General features: G+C 47.2%; 1 protein-coding gene across 8 annotated transcripts in view; it reads left to right on the top strand.

The window, feature by feature from the left end:
• The window catches only part of AGAP1 (ArfGAP with GTPase domain, ankyrin repeat and PH domain 1), a 650,028-nt gene that overhangs the window by 179,212 nt on the left and 446,373 nt on the right, over window positions 1-24,443 (top strand). The window lies entirely within an intron of this gene.

Here is a 24,443-nt window from a genome sequence, read left to right as displayed (position 1 = left end):
GTCGCCCAGGCTGGAGTGCAGTGGCCGGATCTCAGCTCACTGCAAGCTCCGCCTCCTGGGTTTACGCCATTCTCCTGCCTCAGCCTCCCGAGTAGCTGGAACTACAGGCGCCGCCACCTCGCCCGGCTAGTTTTTTGTATTTTTTAGTAGAGACGGGGTTTCACAGTGTTAGCCAGGATGGTCTCGATCTTCTGACCTCGTGATCCGCCCGTCTCGGCCTCCCAAAATGCTGGGATTACAGGCTTGAGCCACCGCGCCCGGCCCAGGTGGCATCTTAATGAGGAGAGCGAGTCTGGGACTGGATCTGTTTCCTCGTAATGTAGGCTAGCAAAGGGGCAGGAAAACTGCAGCCCTGCAGCCTGTTCTGAAACCTCAGGTGTCTGTTCCCTTATGTCCTCTGACAGGAACTTTGCAGGGAGGGATCTCCAGCCAGATATGGTATTCCACTGCAGGAATCAGTTAACCTTTTGGTAGCATTTGGGGGTCAGAGCCTCCAGAAACTTCCCTTCGTGTATTCTCTTAAAATATTAGAAAATGATGCGTGTTATTTTGTTAAAAGAATTGGTTTGCACGAAATTGCTCCTGTCATCGTTGGCGTTCAGAGGAAGTTAAGACCTGAAGGTCCCAGTTCTCTAATAGCAGGTTTGCATCTTTGTTCTGTGGACTTTGAAGAAAACAGTAATTAGCTGCCTTGGTTCCAGACAAGTTTGTATCAGAGAGAGAAAGAGAAAGGCACAGACATGATTTAGAGAGGATGCGTTTCGTTGTGGTCCCTCTTGATACAAGTTAAAAGCATTTGGGGTTTGGGTAGTTCCTCTGGTCGAATGGATTGATAGTAGATTTGGAGTAGTAAGGGGGTGACGTGTGTTGGAATATTTATAGTAATGCTCAGTTTGTTCTTTGTGGTCAGTTCTTCTCTGGGTGGAATTACTTTGGTCTGAGACATAATATTACTAGCATTGTGAGTTGTATAGAAAAATGGAAATTTAATGAACTACACTACAGCACATATGGTCAGAACTCTAGGGCCTCACTTTTTTCTGAAGTGCTAGGTAATTACATACTGAAAAAAGCTACATCTTTCACCTGGATAAATTCTTTGCCTTTGACTAAAATGTCTGAAATTTCAATATTCTTAGGATTTTGGTGATACCAGTGTCTATTACAGGTAAAAGCTGTTGTCCCCACAAGTATCACAACCTCTCATTTTATTACACATCTCCAGTCTTTACATATTTGCTTCCTGTGACATAAATGATTCAGAATTTAGGTGCTGTATAAGATTTTGAATTTAGATAAGAGTCTCTAAGGTAAGAGTCAGATGCAGTAGAGCCCAGGCTCGGTTTCCCTGTAAATGTCCATAGGATGCAAGTCCCGAAACCACTGGGGACAGGTGAGTTTGTAGAACTCGGAAATTTTGGATCTGAGGAAGGTAAAATGGTGTGTGTTATAGAACACTGCCTGTGAGGTCGGGTGGCGCCCTGTAATAACACACTAGTATTTTGCAGCAAAGCCTGAGATATCCACACTCAGTGAAATAAATAGTGATTAAAAATAGCCTCATGCCAGTTAGGTTAGAGTCTGGTTTTGCCACCAAAATAATTTGCCAACCATTTATGAAAAGAAGTTCCTTCCATTCTCAGACCTTTTTGAATTTTAGATTGACAGCTAAACTGTCGTAGATCTGCAACATGATAAGCATCATGAGAAGCACCACCGGCTTTCTCTGCATCTTAGCCATAATGTTTAAAATTTAGAGCCCTTGAAAATATAAAGGAAATTAAAAATGACATCAGCTGGTGCAGGTTTTCCTTCTGTTAGAAGCTTTCCATCTTCTTTGAAACAGCTAAGTAAATTTTTGAATTGGCTACAGGAAACTAAAGACAAAGTAATTATTGCATTAAATAGTCTATTTGGCTTCTTAAATGCTTAGGCAAGGTATTTCCATTAGCACAGGGAAGCAAGATGGCTGGAGTCTTATTTTAAAACACACACGGGCTCCTACACATGTGTGCCTTTGGTTTGCCTGTATTCTGAACTCAAGGCGTTAAGGATGAAAGGATTGGAACACCTACCTTTTGTAGGATGATTCTCTTGTACTGTCTGATCCGTGTTGGAACTTGTCTTTTTAGGCTCTTCCCAGTTCTTCCCCCAACGCAGAACAGTTGCCTCCCTGAGTTCAGGGCTGCTCCCTCTATATAAGGCTTGCAGCTGATAGCAGCTGGCCAGCAGACATTCCAGAAAGACCCTGTGTCAGATCAAGAGCAGTTTCGTGTTACCTGATACACATGTATTGAGGCAGAGTCCGTTGACTCAAGTATAATTTAATGCAAGGAAAGATCAAATAATAAATGATTAATGACATTGTAGGGTGTCCCCTTGCAGCGCATGCTCTCTGCATCCCAGTGGATGCCATCCGGGCCAGCCCTGGAACCAGCTGCGCTGGGAGTGAAGTCCACACTGACTCTGCCCATCCAGAGCATTCGGTGTCTTTAGGGTGTTCTCTAGCTGTCTGGGAGGATTGATTACAGTAATAAAGTGATTCATTGATACTCTTACTGAGGTTAGCTTTTAAAATTAGTAACTTACAACTAATTTTTGACAGCACATTTTATGAGTGGCTTTGTTCTTTAATTTCTGATTTCCTTGATTTATATCACTCAATTACTGTAGGGTGACAGACTTTTTTTTTTTTTTTTTGGGACGGAGTCTCACTCTGTTGCCAGGCTGGAGTGCAGTGACCCAATTTCGGCTCACTGCAACCTCCCCCTCCCAGGTTCAAGCGATTCTCCTGCCTCAGCCTCCCAAGTAGCTGGGACTACAGGCGTCCGCCACCATGCCCAGCTAGTTTTTGTATTTTTAGTAGAGAGGTGGTTTCACCATGTTGGCCAGGATGGTCTCCATCTCTTGACCTCTTGATCCACCCCCCTCGGTCTCCCAAAGTGCTGGGATTACAGGCATGAGCCGCCGCACCCCGGTTTTGTTTTTGTTTTCTAAATCATTTTAAACAAACAACCTTCAGTGGAGAATGTGAGGACACAACAATTCAAGGAAACAATTTGATAGATTTTGATTTTTAAATTTGATTTGTTCCTGAAAAGGACACTTGTAAGGAAACTATGTAATTCAGTGTTGCTCATTTGAAACATTTTGAACTGATCACAGTCTTTTGTTATTAGAATTGATTAGCTACAGTCTTTTGCTGTTACAATTGAACATTCCTAGCGTTTGCTTGCTTTTTGTAAATGACTCCAGATAGCAATTTGGGAAACTTCTCATTATTTTTGTTTAGGGCTAAAATTATTCTCCTGGAGACAGAGCAGTTGTGCTTGGGGTACATGGAAGAGCTGTGCTGAAGGTCAGCCAGGGAACCTTGTAAGCCACCCCGGGGTCTGTGTCCTGCTGTGTTTATTTCCTTAGGTTGGAGCCCAAGTTTCAGCATAGGTCACCTGTCAACATCTTTCTCTTTGATGACTTGGGGTGGAATATCCTGCCACCAGAGGAATGTTCAAAAGTATATCTGCTCCAGAGGTCCTCCAGTGCTAACACGCACATTGCAGCAAATTATTGGGTTATACAGTTAACAAATACCTTTCGTTTGGAGCTGTAAGACCCAATTATAAAGCACCGGTAGTTTTGTTTTTTTAAGTAATCTTATTGTCCCTAATGCATTAACAAACATATATTGCGTTTCTATAGTGTGTTCTGCGTTCACTAGGCAGTGGGAGCTGGAGCTAACTAGAGCACAGTTCCTGTCTTCACAGGTCAGTAGCACACTGGAGGAGATGGAAACGATTGAATGAATCACAGCCTCACGGGGTACTTGAGGGAAGATATGACTGTTTCTCTGCACGGCGTATCTCCATTAGAGCACTAGTCGCACTGTGTAATAATAACCTCGCATACATGCCTGCCACTTCTAACTGGTGAGTCCTTCCTGGGCATGAAGCGTCATCATTCCTCTGTGTACTGCCGAGTTATAGGCAGTGTCCTGGACACATAGATTTTAGTAAATGTTTGTGGGAGGAACTAATGAGAACTAGAAGAGGGAGTGAATTGAATGTCCTTGAGTTAATGGGAAGGAGTTAATGTAAGGCCTCACAGAGGGGTAAACGAGCTGGATCTTGTAGGATCTGTAGGAGTTTATCAGGTAGAGACGACTCCACCAGCAAGGTGTTTGGGATTTCTGTAATTGTTAAGAATTTATTCCTGTTCCCCAGATCTTTATGACTAATGCTAACACTAAACATAAAACAGGATGTTACTCTTTCTGCAGTGAGCTTTCGTGTTTTTGTTTTTGAAAACTGTTTTTGGTATATGGTTTTTGTTTCTGATAGGAATTCTCCTTTAGGCTATTGTCAATTTATTTTCCTGTAATGATTTGAAACAATTATATTAGCTTAAAATGATGTCACAATGAGTGAAATAACAAAAAAAAAGTTTTAGTTATTGAGGGTAGTCTCGTGATGAGCCGAAGTGCGCACAGCTGCACTCATGTTGCCAGGTGGTTAAGAACAGAATTGGTATTAAGGTCAATGGATTAGCAGAAAGGGGGGAGATTATTGTCTCTTCGTTATTTAGAAAGAAGTACCATCTGCCCATGATCGTTTTGGTTTAGGTTTTGTTCAGCCCAAATTAGAATCTGCTGTGGTGCTGATTGTTCCTTGTGGATGACAGCCCTAGAACTGTTTCCCATTGTTGATACATGTACTCACCTTTGCTAGTTCTCTCTTCTCCTATTAAGACATGAATGTAGCTGCTCCTTTAAGTTCGTTTAGCTAGTTTTAATTCAACGATGGGTCTTGGCCCTTTGTATTCTTATAATCTTTTGTTGTGTTCATTTTCCTGGTTGATTTTTAATTGTGACATCACTAACAGCTCTAAAGACTCAGAAAGCTTACCAGACAGCACGCTTCACTGGGTCAGAAGATGGGAGTCCTCTCCTCTCTCATTCAGTACCAGGGTGTACCAGTGAGAGGCTTGTGAAGGGATTGTTTCAGCGGCTCCTTATCTAACAAATGAAGATAATTTTTATGAGGTGCCTTTGGGTCGGTGGGAGTGGAAGGGAAAATGATGGTTGCTTTCCTATACTGTCCTTTGTTGGGAATGGTGAAAATATTTTGAATCCGTTTCTGGTGTGATCGTTAGGTCCAAGATTTCACGCGACGTCGTGTGCCGGGTGTCTTGGTCAGCATGCAGGAACGCTCCTTTTTTCTCTGTACGGCCTTTGGGGGCATCGTTTGAGTGGATGTTCATTTGTTTGAGACGATTGTCAGAGGGAATCTTGTGTTCCTTTGCTCTCTGTGCCTGTCATTGCAAGGGCTTCTTTGAGCTGGTCTGCTGACTGCCAGGCACTTGAGACTGACTCCGTGAACAATGCCGCCAGCCTTTCTGACACGGGCCCCACCCTCTCTGACTCCTACACAGGATCAGAATCACTCAGATACCACTTCTGTTGGTGGAGGTGAGGGAAGAATATTTATCCAGTTTCTGCCTTTCTGCCCCCATTAGCTCTTTACAGAAAAAAAAAAAAAAAGCAAAACCAGTTGTTCTGTGAAGTATGCAAAGCAGGGTTTTGGCCTTGAGGATGTGTGTTTGTGACTTGCTTTCCTGTACCGTAAGTGCTGCTGTCTCAGGAGCGGGCACAGTTGCTTATGGTGCTGACGGGCCTGCACGGCGCTGGTCCTGCTCCTCTGGTGCCAGTGCAGCTCGTTGACAGGCTCCAAGACACTTGGATAGCTCACTCTTCTGGCTATTTCAGTTGCCAAACTAGAATCCCAACCTTCTGAGAGTCTGTTCTCTTTTGGATTTGTTCATAGATGTCTACTCTGCTCTCCTGATCTGGTTCATGAACACTCTGGAAGCCAAGTTCATTGAAGACACTGTGGATGTGTCATTTGGAAGAGGAGACTGGAGCATGGAGGCTTTGTTCCTAGTATTAGAGAAACAGACATGGAAAGGACACAGTGTCTAGCGCTGCTTAAGGAAACTTAAAGGCAAAAGGATTTGGGCTCCGAATTAGGAAGTCATTTCTCACAAGCAGAGCTATTCCAATGTGGAAGAAGCTGGCTTCTCCTATCACTGGAGGCACCCAGACTCGGGCTGGTGAGGGACTGTTAGGATGGGGGCTGTGTGTATTGTCGCGGGTAGCATTGGTGGTCTTCAAGTCCCATCCTAGTTTTCAAGGTCTAGAGTCCTTTCAGAATCTAGGATTTGATTTTTCACCTGATCTTCTCTCAGCGGTTACTTTTCTCCCAGATTTAAAGGAAGATACTTGTCTGGAGTTTCTTTGGACTGTCCTCCTGCCTGCCTGCCTCCCGCCCCCACCTTGGAATCCTGGTATATTCTGCCGGCTCACCTGAGATGTAGTAAGAGTTCTGCCTGTCAGCTGCGAAGTGCTGGGTGGAAGGTCCCTGCTTCCCACTCTCCCTTTCCCGCCTGCCAGCCCCACAGTAGTGCTGCCTGGGCTTGTGTTTGGCCATGAAGCCCCTCTCGATACCGATGCCATTTGTCTTCAGGGCATCCAGATGGCGAGTGGTGGCTGGGCATGATCTTAATCGGATTCCTCCTATGCACAGTCTTGACTCAAAAACTGATTTTAGGTGTGTGGATAATACAATGATGGTGGCAAGAAAGAATGAACGCTTTTCTGTTGGTTGTTGGAACACATTTAAATTGCCACATGGAGAAAGCACAGTGTCTTGATTCAGTGGAGTGGATTTAGTCTTGACAGCAATACTTCGGTTAGTAAGGTGGTTCTGCCTAGTTATCTACATCCCTGAGCCCTGCCTACCTTATGCCAGTAAACAAATGTGTCACCGTGCAGCCCAGCACCATATCTTTGTTTTACTTGATTTAGCTGTAATATGGGTTTTGCAAAAGACCTAAAAATAGAAACATTGCATATGTGGCTATGTTTGTATTTATAGTTACTATGAGATATACATTTGCCCAGGTGGATTTTTTATATCCCGAAGCTACAAGTATAAGCCAACCTTGTATTTTGCTTTCACTGTTTTCCCCTGTGTTTTCTCATGATCTTCAATTTAACTACTTCCTTTAAAATGATTGACCATTGTTACCTTAAAATTATAAACGGGAAGAATAGAGCTCTTTTTTTCCTTTGGCTTAATCCCCTTCCCACTCCTCTTATTCATAGAACTGGAGGAGTAACGATTACTTGGCAGCATATGGATTCGTCTCATTCCTGGTACAAGCCAAATATGTGTTTATTTTGGAGAGCTAGTCTGAGTGCTGCGTCCCAGCGTCACCTTTCATAATCCCTGCTGTGCCTTCTTCCGGAGGGCTGGCACCAGAGAGCATTGCCTGGAAAGCAGAGTCATCTGTGCTCTTGAGATTTTAGAGAATAAGGATGGATATTCCTTGTTGGGCGTGACTTTCCATCTTCAGAGTAAGAAAGCATTGACACAATGTATTGATGAGGTTTGTTCACTGGAGTCTAATAAAGGTCATTCGGTGAATTCAGTATTTTCAGATATTTAGGTTTCTAATATGATACGAATGGTGTTACGTGGATCTGTGTTGTACTGACGCTGACATTTTGACTGTCGTTTGTAAGTAATGTACGACTACTTTGGATCAAAAGCACCATGGCTTAACCATTGAAGATGATGTTACAAACTTAGATAATGGTTGTGCCAGCAGGTAACTAGTGAGAGGAACTTTAGCTTTATATGCAAGAGACCAGAGCACAGGGAGCTGGCCCCATGGCTGGCTTTCCTTGTGGCTACCCACGCCCTGCGACTGAAGAGCGGTGATTAAATATATATTCATAGAAGATTGATAAAATCTGCTTTGTCCGTGGAAATGAGCTAAAATATTAACAATTCAGGCTGGGCACGGTGGCTCAAGCCTGTAATCCCAGCACTTTGGGAGGCCGAGACAGGCGGATCACGAGGTCAGGAGATCGAGACCATCCTGGCTAACACGGTGAAACCCTGTCTCTACTAAAAATTACAAAAAACGAGCCGGGCGAGGTGGCGGGTGCCTGTAGTCCCAGCTACTCGGGAGGCTGAGGCAGGAGAATGGCGCAAACCCGGGAGGCGGAGCTTGCAGTGAGCTGAGATCTGGCCACTGCACTCCAGCCCTGGCGACAGAGCGAGACTCCATCTCAAAAAAAAAAAAAAAAAAAAAAAGAATTCAAGGATGTTTGGGCTTTGATTGGGCTGCGGGAGAAGTGTTGGGCCTGAGCCCTTGTGGGGGTGGGATGGGGCAGGGGTTTGAGTATGAATGCTGGTGTCCAGAGGGGTCAGGGGCCCTGCAGCCCCCTCTGGAAGCTGTGACTTGGGAAGCACGCTTGTGACCATTTGGACCCATCTCAGGTGACTTGATGTGTGATTCCCCCCGTCTCTGTTCTGTGGCTCTCTGTGGGCCTGAGGAAGGGGTCCCAGGCATCCTCTTGATGCCATGGTGGGAGGCACCGAGAGTAGAAGGCTGGCTTCTCCTGGTGTCTTCTTCTTGGCAGGGAGCAAGTGACATCCATTTTGGCTGGTGCTGACATGGTGATAGTACCTACGCAGGTATGTGTAGCTGGGCTGTACCTGCCAGGAACATCCTGGCATGGGTAGCCTGCCTGAGCTTCTCCTTGTTGGGATTGCTGTCCTTAGGCACATCCTCATCTTCAGGCCTCACCAGAAGAATCGCCTGGCCTGGTGGGAAGAGAGTGGCTGCGGGCTCCCACAGGTTCAGCTCAGAGTCCCACTCCACACTTCCTGGGCCAGCTTCCCCCTCTGAACACCTGAACTGACACTGGGACTGTGAATGCAGATACGATGACCGTGCTCACAGCTGCAGCTCAGGATGCAGCCAGCTGTGTTTTTCCTGCTTCCTCTCAGCTGGGCAGTTTGCTGGCCTCTGAAAATTTTAGTCCTTTTGACACTCTCTCTGACACTTCTTGTGCGCCTCCCAAGGAGGAAGCATGCACTAGAGTGGAGGAGCAGGTGACTGCAAACCTGGTGCCATGCTGGAACGGGAGAGGGGTGACTGTCCTGTTACCTTTCCTCCAGCTGGTTAACCATCTTGTCTGCTCCCTTCTCCCAACACAGCCCACACGTGGACGCCAGACACATGCAGAACCATTGTTTTTTGAAAGATGTGTGAAAGTGTAAAGGCTTTGTTCACTCATTCTTGAGACTAACAGTTCAAGTTCACAAGACAAGAATAAATGTGGAATACAGTATGCACCTAAACATAGAATACAGTTTTAATTTTCATCTGTACCGTTAGCATTGACCAGCACTTACTGAATAATGTGCTCTTAGACTCTGTGTTAATTGACTTTTAAAAGTAGATTGTTAGTAGAGCAGTAAGTTGGAAATTACAGTATTGGCGAAATTTATTGTTTTCCACATGTGCATACCTTAAGTCCTATAAAGGGTCTAATTTAGTTTGCTTGTAGTTTTTATTTGAGACGGAGTCTTGCTCTGTCGCATAGGCTGGAGCGCAGTGGTGCGATCTCGGCTCACTGCAGCCTCCGCCTCCTGGGTTCAAGCAATTCTCTGCCTCATCCTCCCAAGTAGCTGGGACTACAGGCATCCGCCATTACGCCTGGCTAATTTTTTAAATATTTTTAGTAGAGACGGGGTTTCACCATGTTGGCCAGGCTGGTCTCGAACTCCTGACCTTGTGATCCACCCACCTCAGCCTCTCAAAGTGCTGAGATTACAGGTGTGAGCCACCACGCCCGGCCTCAGTTTGCATATTTTATACTGTGTTATAAAACAGTATCAACACTTTTGTTTGTTTTAACGTAGAAATAACAATATATACATTGTGGACTCCTCCTTTCAAGATGGTCATATTTCATTTTCACTCTGAACTAGCTTGGTAGCTAAGAATGAGGCATCTGGAGCCAGGATCCTGTTTGGTGGGGGTTTTGTTTCGTTTTATATGAGATGGAGTCTCACTCTGTTGTCCAGGCTGGGTGCAGTGGTGCAATCTTGGCTCACTGCAACCTCTGCCTCCCAGGTTCAAGCGATTCTCCTGCCTCAGCCTCTCGAGTAGCTGTGATTACAGGTGCGTGCCACCATGCCTGGTTAATGTTTTAAAATTTTTTAGTAGAGATGGGGTTTCGCAATGTTGGCCAGGCTGGTCTCGAACTCGTGACCTCAAATGATCCGCCCACGTTGGCCTCCCAAAGTGCTGGGATTACAGGCCTGAGCCACCGTGCCTGGCCCAGAACCCTGAATTTGCCGGTTTCTAGATGTGTGACCTTTAGCAAGTTATTTAACCTGTCTGTGCTTCAGTTTTCTCACCCGAAAAGCGAGGACTGGCAATGGCATTTAACCTGCTGGGCGTTGGTGAGTGAACTCGTGTGGGAGTGTGCTCACATGCGTGTTTGTGTGTGTGTGTTTTCAGGCAGCACGAGCATGGAGTTCGTGTTCCGGCTTGTTGCCAGCTGCTGTAGTTTACAGTCCTTTTTGTTAATGGACTCATCCCACCCCCTCCAACACAGGGAATGTTCTGGAAGGAAGTGCGGCTACCCTGCCATGGTTCTGTGTCTATGGGAAATCTTATTCTCCTGGAAAACCCAAAGTAAATTATTTTCTTTAAGACAGAACTGGGGACTGGCGCGGTGGCTCAACTCCTGTAATCATAGCACTTTGGTAGGCCAAGGTAGGCTGATCACTTGAGGTCAGGAGTTCGAGACCAGCCTGGCCAACATGGTGAAACCCTGTCTCTAGTAAAAATACTAAAATAATTAGCCAGGCATGGTGGCGGATGCCTGTAATCCCAGCTACTCGGGGGGCTGAGGTGGGAGAATTGCCTGAACTCGGGAGGCAGAGATTGCAGTGAGCTGAGATCGCACCACTGCACTCCAGCTTGGGCAACAGAGTAAGACTCCATTTCAAAAAACAACAACAAAAAAGACAGAATTGGTAAAAATACTGATCCCTTGGAAAGAAGTAACTATTTTAGATACCATTGTTTTATTAAAAATGTACTTGCCTCCCTCATATTTGATATAATACCATCTAGATTTGTATAATTTATAAATATTGTACAATACTTAATACGTATTATATTTAATATTTATAAATTATACAATAAAATTTATAGATTATAAAATAAGTTTAGTTATTTTAATATTTAAATGTGTTAAATGTAAGTTTGTAAAATTTAGGAATAACTTGTTAGAAAGGCAAAGAAGCTCTGAATTGAAAGGTGTATGCTGAGGTCAAGAGTCCAGCTCGCTCGCCTTTGAGGAGATGGCCTTTTTTTTTTTTTTTCATTATACTTTAAGTTCTAGGGTACATGTGCACAACATGCAAGTTTGTTATGTAGGTATACATGTGCCATGTTGGCTTGCTACACCCATCAACTCGTCATTTATATTAGGTATTTCTCCTAATGCTATTTCCACCACCCCCAACCCCCCGGCCCCTGACAGGCCCCGGCATGTGATGTTACCCGCCCGGTGTCCATGTGTTCTCATTGTTCAACTTCGACCTGTAAGTGAGAGCACGTGATGTTTGGTTTTCTGTCCTTGTGAAAGTTTTGCTGAGAATGATGGTTTCCAGTGTCATCCATGTCCCTGCAAAGGACGTGAACTCATCCTTTTTCTTTCTCTTTTTTTCTTTTCTTTTCTTTTTTTTTTTTTTTTTTTTTTTTGAGATGCAGTCTCACTCTGTCACCCAGGCTGGAGTGCAGTGGTGCAGTCTTGGCTCACTGCAACCTCTGCCTCCTGGATTCCAGTGATTCTCCTGCCTCAGCCTCCTGGGTAGCTGGGACTATAGACAGGCACCACCATGCCCAGCTAATTTTGTATTTTTAGTAGAGACGAGGTTTCACCGTGTTGGCTAGGCTGGTCTCGAACTCCTGACCTCATGTGATCTGCCCACCTCAGCCTCCCAAAGTGCTGGGATTATAGGCGTGAGCCACTGTGCCCAGCCAAATGCATCCTTTTTTATGGCTGCATAGTATTCCTTGGTGTATATATGCCACATTTTCTTAATCCAGTCTATCACTGATGGACATTTGGGTTGGTTCCAAGTCTTTGCTATTGTGAATAGTGCCACAGTAAACATACATGTACATGTGTCTTTATAGTGGCATGATTTATAATCCTTTGGGTATATACCCAGTAATGGGATTGCTGGGTCAAATGGTATTTCTAGTTCTAGATCCTTGAGGAATCACCACACTGGGAGACAGCCTTTCTTAAGGCAATCATGAGACCCAGCCCGTCGTGGCCTGGTGAAGGAGCAAGCCCTAGGATTCACTTTCAGTTTGCATACATGTATATAGACACATATATACACACACCTATATATGTGTATATACGTGTATACACATATACATACATGTGTATACATATATGTACACATACGTATGCGTGCGTGTATGTACATATACACATATGTGCATATATGTATATGTATATATACATGTATATATGTGTGTGTATGTGTGTGTATTTTTTGGTTTGTTTTGTTTTTTTGAGACAGGGTCTCTCTCTGAAGCCCAGGCTGGAGCACAGTAGCATGATCATGGCTCACAACAGCCATGGGCTTAAGCAATCTTCCCACCTCAGCCACCCAAGTTGCTGAGACTACAGACACATGCCATCATGCCCAGGTAATTAAAATATATATATATATATTTTTGGTAGAGATGAGGTCTTACTGTGCTGCCCAGGCTGGTCTCAGAGCCTTGAGCTTAAGTGAACCTCCTGCCTCTGCCTCCCAAATGTTGGGATTACAGGTCTGAGCCACTGGGCTTGGCCTAGGAAGGCTTTTTGAATAATCATCTTGCTCACTGTCTTTCTGCTCACTCTCCACTCAATCCTGATGAACCCTGCTGAAATTTATTACATGTCTGGTCACTTGACGTGCAGATGGCAGATCAGGTGGGCGGGAGCTGATAACAGTCTCACTTGGCCTCAGTTTCCTCATATGTCCAGTGAAGGGATGCACCTTAGCTCTAAAAGTAAACATTATTCTCAACAGAAGAATCTGGGCATTTGCTATCAAACAGATTCCCATTCTTCAGGCAGTTAATTTTCCACACCGCAGGAGATGTTTGCGACGTTTCGCATTTCTTTGAAGTCTAAGGTAGATATTGATCCCTTGGAAGGAGATTAAGTTCTCCAGTTCCATCAGGTGTAATGATTGCAGTTTTAATGTTCCTAGGTGGCGAGTGCTAACCCAAACCTTTCATGTGTAGGAATGTCATCCCTCTGCAGACCTTTGAGTCCAGATTTCATTTGTAGTTGGCCTTTGGGGGTGACAGTCTGATATGTGTAAATTGTAGTAACCCTTCGTCGTAGATACCAGTTTAAAATTCATTTTAAGTGAGTTTCCAAACAGATACATTGGATGTCTGTCAGTTTAATTTGATAAACATGCAGATCAAAACGTATTACATGAGGACCAGTGTTAGAAAGATTTTACATAACCTGATGAGTTTTCATTTTGTCCATTTCCAAAATACACAGAGATGCAGGAAGGCCAGAACACCACCTTCATTCAGATCAGACTTATTTTCCTTCGCGGGATGTAGCCAGAGATTTATTTAAGACATTAGCTGTGATGAGGAAGGTCAGATAATTTAAGTGAGGGCAAAGTACACGTTACTGAGGAATCAGTGCTCTCTGGTAGAAGGATGTGTTCCTGGATTTTTCTTTTTCTTCTTTTCTTTTTTTTTTTTTTTTGGATTTTCTTAATCTCTGCCCTCTGACTATTTATTTATTTATTTATTTATTTATTTATTTATTTATTTTGAGATGGAGGCTCACTCTGTCACCCAGGGAGTGCAGTGGTGCGATCTCAGCTCACTGCAACCTCCACCTCCTGGGTTCAAGCTATTCTCCAGCCTCAGCCTCCAGAGTAGCTGGGATTACAGGCACGCACCACCATGCCCAGCTAATTTTTGTATTTTCAGTAGAGACGGGGTTTTACCATGCTGGCCAGGCTGGTCTCAGACTCCTGACCTTGATCAAGAGATCTGCCTGCCTCGGTGTCCCAGAGTACTGGGATTACAGGCGTTGAGCCACCATGCCCAGCCTTGCCCTCAGATCTTGAATCTCCTGTCTGCTCTTGCTGGGCTGTAGATGGATACAGGTGTCAGTATTTTCGGTGTGTGACCACTCCTTTTGCTTGTTGGTGTTTGGGGTCCGTGATGTCTGTTTGGGGAGCAGGTGTGTGCAGGAAGGAATCTGCACTCTCCACTTTTGCTTTCCTGACATTGTTTTTTGCATTCTCTCTGGAAGGTCATGAGGGTCCCCTCCACTCACTCACCTCTCACATTTCCAGCCCCCCCGCTTCAGACAGACTTCTGAAACTTTGTGCCTCTCTCGGTGGTGCTTAGTATGCCCTGCAGATGTAAGCTGCTTTCAGAAAAAGCCAGATCCCGCCACATGAAACTGCAGGCCCTGCTAGAATCTGTTGTATCATACATCTCCAGGTTTAGGTGGGTGGGAAGTGGGAATTGGAATTTTTTCCTTTTGTTGAGATTTTTGTCATGACCACGTGTGTGCCTGTTAAGACTAGACAAGGGAGTCACCGCTGCTGAAAGAAAAGTCATTGTTTATTCATTTTGTATTGGAGGAAATGAACATTAGCATGTTTTGGTGACATGTTGGAGGAGCAGGGGAATCAATGGCAGGGCTAGGCCTGGGTCCCCTCATCCTGTCCCCTAATTCACCTGCTAGTGCTATTTGAGGGCCAGAACCACCTGTGCCTGTGTTTAGACGGGGTTTGTTGCTGTGCCACAGTAACGCAGTTGCAGCAGCAGCAGCCACACGCGTGTGACGTTCGCCAAGCTGAATACTGTTGGGAGCACTTGGCATGCATTTGTGCAGTGATTCCAGCAACAACCCTGTGCGGTCGATTATTGTTCCGTAGGTCTGTAAGACTGATTGGTTATCTGTAGGAGACATCTACATATACATAGTTATAGAGCAATGAAGAAATAAGCCCAAGTCTATCCCATGAGTTAGGGGTTTCAGGGCTTCTGTGCTTTGCTGGCCCTTGTGCTGCCTTCAGTAGATGGCCCTGGCCCTGCCTGTGCCTTGGACACTCTTCATTCGCTGGCACTAAGATGGTTCAGGGCACTTGGGAGCTAGAGCAAGAGCAATGGAGAGAGTGAGGTTGCTGTGTCCACAGGTCACTGCACAGCTCACCATGCCGGCCTGGCATGTGCCTGCTGCTATTCATCGGCCCGTAGGGTCTCCAGCACAATACCGGGTAGTGAGCAGACAGTAGTGCGTTAAACCATAGAACATAACAATTTTGACTGCAGAGAGGCAGGCAGAAGAGCTTGTCCAGGAAAATAATAGTGCATTTGTAAGCCAGAGAAAGATGGTACTGTGTGGTGGGGAATTCTGAAAGTCTTAAGTCTGTTTCTCAACTCCGCTCTTGTTTTCCTTGTTTCAGGCAAATAATTTCTGATGGACCCCAAATTGGCAGGTCACCATAGGGACCACCCGTAACCTCAAATCTGTGTAATGAAGTATCTGAAACATTCCCACTCGGTTGAGAGTTCCACTTTTTGGGACAGTCATAGAGCTGTGCTGTTGGTAAACTGTCCTGCATGTATGTATGTGCACACTTGTGTGATGTGCCAGCTCGTGCCTGCAGAGACTCGGCCAGCAGGGCTGAGGCTGCTGCCAGGAGAGTGTCTGGGGTGGTGTCCTACACCTCCTTTCCAGGAGTTTCTGTGTGCATGGAGCACTTCAGAACCTATAGTGTCATTTATGTTTTTTTTAATACTGCTTTTGTTTATTTCCCTGGTCTAATTTTTTCAGATGGTAAATGGATCGCATTGTTGCATGCATTTGATGAAAGTGATATCACAGCAAATGCAAAGGTGACTGGGAGTTCTAAGCCCCCGGGTGTCTCTCCTTGTGGGTTTTCATGCAGTATTGACAGTCTCTTCTCCCCAGGCACTGGTTCCCCAGGTTCCCCTCTACCCCTACCTGAGGTACTGAGGGATCTCACTTCCTACCTCATGCTTGGAGCCAATCCAGTGGCTTCACTTTTATCACTCAGAGAACTTCAGTACACAGTCTTAAACAACCCTGGAATGTTGAGCTAAAAGGGACTCTGACCCTCCCTCTGCACCCCACCCTTTAAAGGTGAAAGCAGCAGGTGGGGCGGACTTCTGGGGCTGGGGAGGCCGTGCCCCTGGGGGCAGGGGCAGGTGCAGGAGGGAGCCTGGGTCTTCAGGTTAAATTTTGTTTCAGAGGCAGGGCTTACATTGGAGCACTTGATATTGTGCATTTGAAACATTGAGACACAGCTTCTAGTTTAAAATAAAGGTGGTAACTGAGGAGGAAAGCTTGGTTTATTCCTAGCTTCCGGTAGAGGAGGCTGGCCAACTCAGACACCTAAGCAGCCACATCAGACCCAGAGTCCGAGGCAGGATGGATATTGCTAAAGCTGAGATCTACAGCAGGGTGTCTGCTTGAGGAGCTCTGACGGGTTGGGCAGCCAGTGCTCCTGGCCCTGAATGTATTTGAAGGAGCTCTTTGGGAAAAGGTATGGACTTCCGGCCACTGGTAGACACCTGTCTGCTTGGGGCAGGCGCATTGACTTTTTGTTGCTTTTACAGTATCTTCGGGTAAAGTCATTGTGTTTCTTCTTAATGTATTTATTTTTTCTCCAGTCTAGTCATAGTATTGGTTTTGAGAAGTTAAAATCAATGGTTTTATTTTCGGAGTTCTAAATCCAGCCACGTAAACACTTCGGATCTGGCCTGAGGGTTTGGCAGGGATTCGTGGCTGCTATTTTAGATACGCCAGGAGCCTTCTTGGAAGTTGCTCACCACCCGGTTTTCTCCAATTAGGCTGTGAGCCTATATCTTAGAACACTCAGATTAGTGTGCCTAGAGTGCCGGGGTGGGGTTTGTAGACAAGATTCTACCCCATCCTCCAGACTCTGCTCCCTAGGCTGAGGCAGGGCCAGTGAGGAGTCTGCCCAGGTGATCCTGAGGCCTTAGTCCCTTCTGCGAAACCCCAGCCCTGGGAGGCTCTGGGCTGCTTGATGCTGGTGCCTTTTTCCCCACCATCAATCAAGCACATGCACGTAGGTCTCTGCACCCGGCCCCAGGACTGTCATATCCAGGGAAAGGCCACTCTGGCAGTGGGCGCCACCCTGTTGGTGGCAAGTTAGAAAGGCACACCTATGTAACGGCCAATGGTTGCCAGTACTTACTTTTGGAGGCAGGAATTGTTAAACGTCTCCATCGCAAGAAGCGAAAGTAGATTTAACACATCTTTACAATCTGCTGAAGACTCTAAAGATACTCATTTGAGATGTGCCAACATTTATTTGGGGCACTGAGGATTCTGTGACTGACTGTCAGTCCCTCTCCCTCCACACAGCAACAGTGGTTCTCAAACAATTGGATAACCACGGTCATTTGTGGATGTGACCACTGCCAGGCCCCATGTTGACAAGTGCTGGACAGTGGACACCGGCGGGAGACTCAGGACAAGTCGTGTTGCTTTGGGCTCGTGCACATCTGCAGAAGGCTCCAAACTGGGGAACTGAGGGGCCTCTTGCTCTGGGGACCATGCCTCCATTCCCTTCCTGCCCTGTCCTGAGTGTGGCCTCCGTCATGTTGACCCCTGCACTGCTGCCCACCCCACATTCACCCACTAGGAGAAAGTACTGGATAGGGATGAGCTTGGGGACAATGGCCAGTGACATCCAGGAGAGGGAACTTAGAGGCAAGGCAGGAATGCAGAGTCGGAGTTCCCAGTAGAAACAGACATGCAGCATATTGTGAAATGTCACAGCGAAGTCAGCAGCATTACGAAAGCACATCCTCTAGTTGCTGGTTATCTAGTTCCTAGTGGTAAGACAGAGCCAGTTAACAAAGACCATAAAGTTTTCTCAAGAGGATGTAAACGAAGTAAACCAAATCAATTCAGACCCCAAGTGCGCATATTGAGTTTGACTTTGAATATCCATCTAGGAAGCTTTTGTACATGTGTTATGTATCCATAAGCCAAAGTTGGGGGCTCCCTGGCAGATCCCCCTGCCTGGCCAGGTCTCATCAGTCTAGGTGGTGACACCCATGTAGATATGCCTGCTGCGTCGCACCTGCTCCTCTGGCCTCATCCCCATAGCAGAACGTGGCCCCTGCCTTCCATCTTCCCTAGTGTGCCAGTGGGTACTTTGCCTTCTCCAGCACTGGGCCGTCCACTTTCTCCTTTGTGCCTGCACTGCCAGGCGCACACCAAGCCTGATCTGGCTTAGAGAGCAGGAGGGGCACCAGCTAGAAAATGTGACTCATGTTGCCTTCCGACTCCCAAAAGCCACCAAGTGACTTCCACTGCCATTAGAATGAAACCCAAACTCTGCACTCCAGCACCAGCATCAAACCACACTTGGCACTACTGCCCCTATGCCCTCCCAACTTGCCTTCCTGGGCCATCCTTTTCTGACTCGGCCTCAGTGCCTAGCCAGAGGGCTCCCCTCGCTGACCCTCAGCCCCTAGTCCCAGCACCTCAGAGAAGCCGCTCACTGACATGCACCCCACCAGTCTCCCCTGCTTATCCTTTTCCACCACCTCGTGTGTCCTCCGTGGCATTCATTACAGCCTGCAGTCACAGGTCTTGCGGTGGACTTGCTGGTCGCCTGCTCTGCTGCTTCTCGAAGGCGGAATCAGGGCATGCTTGGTGTGCATATCTCCCTCGGTGTGGTACTGCCTGGCTCTGGAGATATCGAGGGAGGGAGGGAGGCAGTGAGCAGGACCTGCTGCTGTGGGCGGTGGCGTCAGTGGAGTTGGCAGGTACCGTCCATGGGAGAGGGAATGTGGCCTGCAGACCAGTGGCTGAGGCCCAGTGTGGACTGTAGAGTGTCAGATTCCACTCACTGGCCTAGGGGCCTTCCTGGTGTGGGCTGCGACAGTCACTGCTGGGGAAGGCCAGGCGGAGGCCAGCTCCTCGGGAAGGAGGCTCTGGAAGGAGAGCACGTGCTACAGAGCCTCTGGAGCTCCCACCTAAGGGTTCGCTCAGCTGGCAGGCCTGGAGGAGGGGTCTTTGGGGCTGCAGTGCAGTCTCCACAAAGGGTTCAGGGGCCCTGAAGGTGGTGGCACTGTGGGCTTAGGAGCTGGGGTAGCGCTCAAAGCTGTCCCTCATTAGGCAAGGGGGCTGGGCCTTTATGACTGTTACCAGTCTGTGATTGGATGTGTTCTGCCCTCCGGGGGTCGTATCCTTGGGCCACACCACTGACTTCGCAGCCCAAGTGCAGTCTCTGGCGTGGGGACTCGGACTGGAGTGACCAGCCACCTGCACTCGCGGCAGCCAGGTACTGAAGGCTTTACCCCTGAACAGGGGGGGCAGGCTGGTGCCCACCACAGTCACGCGAAGGCATTGTAGAAAGCCCTCATTAAAAGAGCGTGAAGCCAGGCGTGGTGGCTCACGACTGTAGTCCTAGCTACCCAGGAAGCTGCGGCGGGAGGATCGCTTGAACTCAGGAGTTCGAGTGCAGCCTGGGCAACATAGTGAGACCTCATCCCCAAAAAACCCCACAAAACATTAGATGTAGTAGTGCTTGCTATTCCCATAGGAGGGTGTAGAAATTAGATAAGAGTTAACTGAGAATGGATTTGGATTAGTTTCTATTCCCATTGAAAAAATCAGAAATAAACTGGATTTCCTCTGGCATGAGTGTGGGTCCTTTGAGTTGGTCCCCAGCATTTACTTGGGGGTTAATGATGTTCCCATTGGAAAAACATGGCAGTTTCAGTGTCTCCCACTGTTGCAAAGCATACCAGGAACATTTTGTAAAAAGTAACAGAGACTACCATGTGATTCTGGAAGCTGCATAGTTAACTGTCCATTTATCTTGAAGTCTAGTGATGTAAAGCATAAGGAATAAGATCAGGAAGCTGGCCGGACGTGGTGGCTCACACCTGTAATCCCAGCACTTCGGGAGGCTGAGGTGGGTGGATCACCTGAGGTCAGGAGTTCAAGACCAGCCTGGCCAACATGGTGAAACCCCATCTCTACTAAAAATACAAAAAATTAGCTGGGCCTGGCGGCAGGCCCCTGTAATCCCAGCTACTGAGAGGCTGAGGCAGGAGAATTGCTTTAACGGGAGGTGGAGGTTGCAGTGAGCCGAGACTGCGCCACTGCACTCCAGCCTGAGTGACAAAGTGAGACTCTGCCTCAGGGAGAAAAAAAGAAAAAGATCGAGAAGCTGCTACCTTCCCAAGGACACTTGCTCCTCCTCGTCTTGCTCAGGCATCTCCTGGACACCTTTCGGGGCAAGTCCTGCTGTCACTGCACAGCTCACCTTGTATATGTGGGGTGTTCCTCTCCTCTCCTGAGGAGTTATGGATGATTAGGAAGCAAACGCATCTCAGACTTGGATATCAAATGAAGAGACGTGTAAGCATCAGGATGCATGGGGGAGGTTCCGGCTTCTTTACAGTTTCACCTGCACGTGGGCGGGTGGGAGGTGCTGAGCAGGGCTCCATAGTTGGAGAATGTAAGTATTTTAAAAATCCTATGTCTGCTCTTTTACTATCAGATAGACTGTATACCCTTGAAGCCAGGTAAAAATCTTTGACATTCATAGTGTGAAGAATGAGAAGCTGGGAAGCAACAAGGAAGCCTCATGTTTCCTCCTTAACGATGCTGGCCGGTGTTTTAAGCATCGAAGCTGATCTTTGCAGGCTTCAGGGTTTCAGCTTGATCGCCACGTGGATGCAGATGAATCAACTCACACCCTAATAGCCCTTAGAGGTGTAGAAAGGACCTGCTCCTCTCCGTGAGAGCACCTTTATTGCCCTGTCTTACAGAAATACTAGATGCTCATCATACAGACTTACAACAGGATTGAAACTGGTAAAGAGAAAAAGGCAATCCCCTAGCCCCCGTCCCTCAGAGATAGCTGCTGTTGTAAGATCAATTGGATATTCTTGAAGACAGCGTCCTCCACAGGTGTTTATAGGCCGTCTCAATCCGTCAGTGACACGGTGAACACGGGCTGAGGGTCAGCGAGGGGAGCCCACTGGCTAGGCACTAAGGCCGAGTCAGAAAAGGATGGCCCAGGAAGGCAAGGGGGGAGGGCATAGGGGCAGCAGGGCAAAGCGTGGTTTGATGCTGGTGGGGTGCATGCCAGTCAGCGGCTTCTCTGAGGTGCTGGGCCTGGGGCTGAGTGTTCATGAGGGGAGCTCAGGGGCTCAGGTTACAGACAATCTGTAGCCCAGTTTTTGTGCTCAGTATATTACACTTGATCTGTCATGGAACTTTTTTTCGAGGACAGCTTTTGTTCCAGACACAGTATTTGGTGGGGCCAAGGTCTGCCTCTGAGCATACATATTGGCAGAGCAGTGTCTCTTCCACATCTGAGCTGGTCAGGCAGAGGGCCGGGTACAGTGGGGGCACTTTGCTGGGTGAAAGAGGTCAGAGGTAAGTCAGCAGGGGCACAAAGAAACTGTGCGTGTTTACAGTAACATTTGAGCTCCAAGCCCAGGGAGCTGAGAGGGGTCACTGTCCTTCACAAGGAGGTAGCTTCTTTCCTGGACACCAGACAGCATGGTCGCGGGAGATGCTGAATCACCAACACCTCTGTGACATAGTCTTCAAGTTTTATTCCCTTCAGTGCACCAGTGGAAGGTCTGTGCTGAGAACAGAGGAGGGCCAAGGAGATGCTTGCGTGGGGTTGTCGACAGAGTGGCACCAGGATGGGTATTGCCTAGAGGGAACCTGCGTGATTGTTTTGTTTACCTTTTTTTTTTTTTTTTTTGAGACGGAGTTTCACTCTGTTGCCCAGGCTGGCGTGCAGAGGCATGATCTCGGCTCACTGCAACCTGTGCCTCCCGATTCTCCTGCCTCAGCCTCCAAAGTAGCTGGGATCACAGGTGTGCACCCTCACTCCCAGCTAATTTTTGTACTTTTAGTAGAGACAAGGTTTCTTCATGTTGGTCAGGCTGTTCTTGAACTCCTGACCTCGGGTGATCCACCTGCCTCGGCCTCCCAAAGTGCTGGGATTACAGGCATGAGCCACAGCCCCCGGCCTGTTTACCAATTTTTAAACCATGGCTTATGACCCTTACCCTGAGCATCAGTGATGGGGAAACTAAGAGTCGTGTGAGGTCCCAGGATGCACGGTGGACATTTCAGTGTCAAGGGCGGGTCGGGTGCCCCAGCTTCCACACTTTCCAGCCTGGATCGTGGCATCTTGGATGTGAGGCACAGACCAAGCCCACAGGGAGAAGAGAGGGTCTGTGTGGGTCAGCTGGCTCAACAGGCCTTCTCCCAGGAGGCTGGTTAGGTTTGCCGGGCATTACAACCTGATGGGCAGGATTTGTTTTAATCATGTAACACAACCACAAAATTAGTAGTGGCACCATGAAATCACTGCCCATTCCCCATGCATGTGCTGCAGACTTATTTGTGGGGGAAAAGTTCTCCATGCCGCCTCTCAGAATGAGCCTTGTCCCCGTCTTATATGAGACCATCCCGGCCAACACGGTGAAACCCCATCTCTACTAAAAATACAGAAATCAGCTGGGTGTGGTGGTGCATGCCTGTCATCCTAGCTACTCGGGGGCTGAGGCTGGAGAATCGCTTGAACCAGGGAGTCAGAGGTTGCAGTGAACCAAGATGACATCACTGCACTCCAGCCTGGCGACAGAGCCTGGAGACTCTATCTCAAAAAAAAAAAAAAAAAAAAAGAGAGAGAGAGAAATATCCTAACTTTTGTTTGGTTTGATTTGCTTTTATCAACATTAAGTCAGGGGTGATTTTAGCTGAACCTTCCCCTTTGGTCAGTGCCAGCCCATTAACCTGAGAGAAGCTGGGACAGCCCCAGGCACCAGCCAGCTTTAGATCTGCATGGAAAGGGTGTTCTTACTAAGAGCAGATTCTGGGAGGTGAGAGCTGGAAGAACCAGATGCGGCCCTCCCATTTCACAGATGAAGAGATTGAGGCCCCAACAGGCTAAGTGACTCACAGAAAAGCTGCCCAGGTGTTCCAAGCAGAGCGTGGATTTGAACGAGCATTGCCGCATCGGGATGGGGAGGTGCTGGTTTGCTTGTGAGCTGTGTTGGATATACATGTAGTTCTTCATGTGAGGTTGTTAGAAGTAGTTTAGCCACATCAGTCACTGCTCCCACTTCCCCCTGCAATCCCTGATGAAGGAATGCTTCTCTGTGAGTGACATGGCAGTGAACTCTCTGTGCCTGTCACACCTCTGCCTGGGAGGGGTGACCCTTGGCTTCACAGACTGTGCTCCCTTCACCTTGCCCCACGGACCCTCCCTCAACCAATTTCTTAGTCTGCTGTTGTGGCCAAAATTCAGCAACAGTAAGGAGCAAGTTAATTCTGATTGCTCTTTCTGTAATAATCTTCTGGATTTGTTCGTGTCTATTATTGAGCCATCCCTTATTATAAACATTAATTTCACCATGAATTAAACAATATGACTGAGTTGATAATTCTTTCTGGAATGAAAACTGTCAGGCCCAATTATATCCAGCCCAGGACTGACAAACTCTACATATGAATTGTAAATATCTTCTCTCCTACATTCTTTATTTTAACCCGGGAAAATGTTCTCATGTCTGTCAACTTTGTCTGAACTTAAGCAAATACAGTGGCTCTTGCATGCTACCAGCATCTAAGCTGCAGAGTCGAAATTACCTTTTAATACAGTGGTCTCCATCGATTTTTTTTTTTTGGCACCAGTGACTGGTTTTGTGGAAGACAGTTTTTCCAGGGACCCAGGGGTCGGGGGAGGCGGGATGGTTTGGGATGAAACTGTTCCACCTCAGATCATCAGGCATTAGATTCTCATAAAGAGCACGCATCCTAGATCCCTCGCAGGTGCGGTTCACAATGGAGCTCGCACTCCTATGAGACTCCAATGCCGCCACTGATACGACAGGAGGCAGGGCGCAGGAGGTAATGGGAGCCATGGGGAGTGGCTGTAAATACAGATGAAGCTTCGCTTTGCTGGCTCACCCGCCGCTCACCTCCAGCTGTGTGGCCCTGTTCCTAACAGGCCACGGATAAGTATCAGTCCATGTCCCCATGGTTGGGGACCCCTGTTTTAATAAATAATATGTATCTCCACCCAAACTGCAGTAAGACAAATAGCTGTCTACTATTATATCACTCTCTTTTTTTTTTTTTTTTTTTTTTTTTTTTTTTTTTTTTTGAGACGGAGTCTCGCTCTGTCGCCCGGGCTGGAGGGCAGTGGCCGGATCTCAGCTCACTGCAAGCTCCGCCTCCCGGGTTTACGCCGTTCTCCTGCCTCAGCCTCTGAGTAGCTGGGACTACAGACGCCCGCCACCTCGCCCAGCTAGTTTTTTGTATTTTTTAGTAGAGACGGGGTTTCACCGTGTTAGCCAGGATGGTCTCGATCTTCTGACCTCGTGATCCGCCTGTCTCGGCCTCCCAAAGTGCTGGGATTACAGGCTTGAGCCACCGCGCCCGGCCTACTATTATATCTCAGAAAAAA

The sequence above is a fragment of the Rhinopithecus roxellana genome, chromosome 14 (genome assembly GCF_007565055.1).
Source record: "Rhinopithecus roxellana isolate Shanxi Qingling chromosome 14, ASM756505v1, whole genome shotgun sequence".
NCBI classification, from domain to species: domain Eukaryota; kingdom Metazoa; phylum Chordata; class Mammalia; order Primates; family Cercopithecidae; genus Rhinopithecus; species Rhinopithecus roxellana.
The sequence above is the reverse complement of the archived record's forward strand: the minus strand, read 5'-3'. Positions and strand labels throughout refer to the sequence as shown.